A 3284-nucleotide genomic window follows, 5' to 3' on the forward strand; every position below is an offset into this window, starting at 1 on the left:
TCCTAGGGACCTCTGCTCCTAGACTGAAAAGTTAATCACTCCCCTCCTTGCTACAAAACATCTACCTTTACATTTCCAACCCTCACAATCCGTCCTGATAGCAATTATTCACTATTGTAACAGTGATGTGCTTTTGTTCTCTAAGCAAGCCTTCAAGGACAGACTCTGTGCTTGTCTCCTGCATCTCCTGCAGGAAATCCTACTACAGGATCCACAACTACCATGCTCCTCATCCCACCTGCCTCAGTGGCAAGACACCTTGGGAGTTGAGAAAAACATCATATGTGAGGAAAAGTAGTGTCTATGTAGTTAACCGAAGAGACACAACTTCATAGCCCAAAGGGCCCTATGGCTTTGTGTGAAGTAGTGTCTGACATAGTTTCCTGAAATAGGATACTGCTTAGGATTGGCCATTCAGACCCAGTTTCTCATAAACTTCACAAAGAGATGAGGACCTTTCCCACTTCACAGTCCACAGCTCTGTTCTATCTGCCGGTCTGGCTCCTGTGTTCCATATTTGAATTTCCTTCTACCTGTTTCATCTACTTTCCCATTGTTTCTTAGTTGTTGTCGATCTTGGTTCCCTACAATTTCAGATTTTTTTTTCATTCTGTTCTGTGGGCCTGGAAGAGTTTCACTTTCTATCTATGATTCCTGCCTCTTTCCCTGTTACTGTTCAAAGCTACCTTCCCTCTCTGTCCTCATCCCAAGTGCAATGAGAAGGAATTTACTTCCCAAACTATAGGAACAATCACATCCACTTGAAGACACCTGGCTTTCAAAACTGATCACATTTTCCATCATGCCTCTAGAAGACTGTGTCAGTAACCTCTACACTGTTGATTATACTCTGATCAAGTACATATGGTTAGCAAACATTACATAAAGCAGTTGAGTACATATTGGGTTACGTAATGTAGTGGTTATGAGATGGGCTGTTAACCTCAAGTCAGCAGTTCAAAACTACCAGTCGTTCTGTGGGAGAAAGATGAGGCTTTCTGCTCTGGTAAGGATTTACAGCCTCAGAAACCCTATGCAGGGTCACTATGAGTCAGACCCAACTCCACTGCCCATAACCACTACCATCACCATTAGGAATGCTGTAAAACACAATTACACTCACTGATGAGTTTCTAATAGATTTAGGCCATCAGGACTGATCATTAACACATTCAGGATCATTGTTAAAGGATGAATCAATCATGAATTAATAATGTTTTGAGCCATATATCATTTATTTGTGACTCCATGTTACTGTTAATCATGTTCTGAACTGCCAAGAAAAGCCTGAAGTAAGCTAAATGTTCAAGGTTTAAGGTTTCTTGAAACAAAGCTCATTTAATGATATTCATGAGTGGATGATGTATTGTGGTAACCATTCCTTGGTATTAGTCCAATTCCAATGGTGATCCCAGGGGCTAGATAGCTGCCCAGATGTTGTGCTTTCTGGAAAACAGTGATTAGTATTCAGCATATGTCTGGGAAAAACCATATGCAGCACATCTTGTATTTTTCAAAGCTTCAGATGAAGACCAAACTAAGAAGGAGAGGTTTAAGATTTCCACATAAAACTCAAAAGTTGTATTAGGTTGGAAGAAAGGCCAGATTTCCTTGTGGTTGGAGACTCCCTTGGAGTCCCAGAGGATTGGAAACTGACCTAAGCACGAACATCAGATTTGGAAGGGCAAGGCATAAATCAAGCTCAGAGGTACGGAAATGTCTAAGGTAACTTTTAATGCTATTGGTATAGCTACCATTATTATCATAAAGAAAAAATAACATTGGCTACTTGATCTTTGGACCCACCAAGTGCCAAGCTCTGGTCTAGGTGTCTTGAAGACATTAACAAATACAGTTTAATTTTAAGAGCAATGTTCCATGTTAGCTTGTATTATTCCTATTTTAAGACAAGAAAACAATGTGTCACATGTACTGTGGCATTTAAGCACACAAATTTCGGGGCAGGAAGAAGGAGGAGGGAATCATAAAACAACTTACTGCTGCATTTTCACTATCCCTATAAATCTACTCTGTGGGAATAAATTTTTTTTTTCTCTGCTCTTGGATAAAAACTTTGCTCTCATGAATTTTCTGGTCTCTCCTGGCTAATAAAACCAATTCTCCTGTCACTTTCTCTACTCAAGTCAAGTTGCAAATTACGGTCTCAATTTAGTAATACAAATATCTACTTCTATGTCATAATCAAAGCTCTGAGCTTCATTTAAACTTGAGTCTACTCTTCTTTCTCCTGATTAGGGGGAAAGGTCCATGATTAAACCTCTTTGAGCTTTCTCTGTCTCAGCATTTTTCTTCTTGAGGGCTTGAGAGAGGTGCAAAGTAAATGGGAGTAGTAGCATTCCTCCTTGCATTTACTGACCTGGCTTTGATGTCCATTTATTGATATCAAGTATAAGGAATCTTTGGGTCTTACAGGCACCTAAGAATGATTTTTCCTCAGGTTGCTTGGAGACGCTCAGACTTCACTCCTTTTTATACTGAGGACCTCACCCCTGTTGTGGTCCCTCATCTCTCTTTGCAGCACTCTTGGCTGGACCCAGTTCACCACCCCACACCACCCCCATACACACTGACTCTCTCTCATACATAATCCAGTCACTCTTTGCCTTGGCACACTTCCAAATGCAGGCTAATGCTGGTGCCGTCACCTCTCTGCTGCTCTACCATCAAAATAGCTATCAGCCCACCCCTCCTCTTTTAGATTTCTCAGGTGTGACCCAGGCACACACGTTGCTCAGACTTCTGGGTACATGTATTAACCCTTTGAGAGGTTCCCCTCTACACCTTCTTTCTTAGTCTAAGGGGGTAGAAGACACTGGAATAGGATTATAACTGAAGTTAAAACACATGCAACTGGTTCTGTCACTTGATTTGACAATTTTGGTCAGGCACTGTCTTAGGAATGTGGTATCTGTTTTCTTGGTGTCAGTCCACTGAGCACACATGCGATCACCATGAGTCTGAATTGATTTGACAGCAACTGGTTTACGAGGCATTGTTGGTTTAGTCATAGATGCTTTACCTTCCATGGGGGAGACCTGGCTTTGATGTCCAGTCAGGGCACTTAAGGGCAGTCACACCCACCTGTCAGGGGAGGTGGCCTGTTACTATGATGCTGAACAGGTGTCAGTGGAACTTCCAGTCTAACCTGGGTTAGGAAGAAAGGCCTGGTTTCTACTTCCAACAATCAGCCAATGAAAACCCTATGATCACACAGCCCAGTTTGCAATTGATCATAGGGATGGTGCAGGATCGGGTGGTCTTTT

This window comes from Chrysochloris asiatica, unplaced genomic scaffold (genome assembly GCF_000296735.1).
Source record: "Chrysochloris asiatica unplaced genomic scaffold, ChrAsi1.0 scaffold00184, whole genome shotgun sequence".
Taxonomy (NCBI): Eukaryota; Metazoa; Chordata; class Mammalia; order Afrosoricida; family Chrysochloridae; genus Chrysochloris; species Chrysochloris asiatica.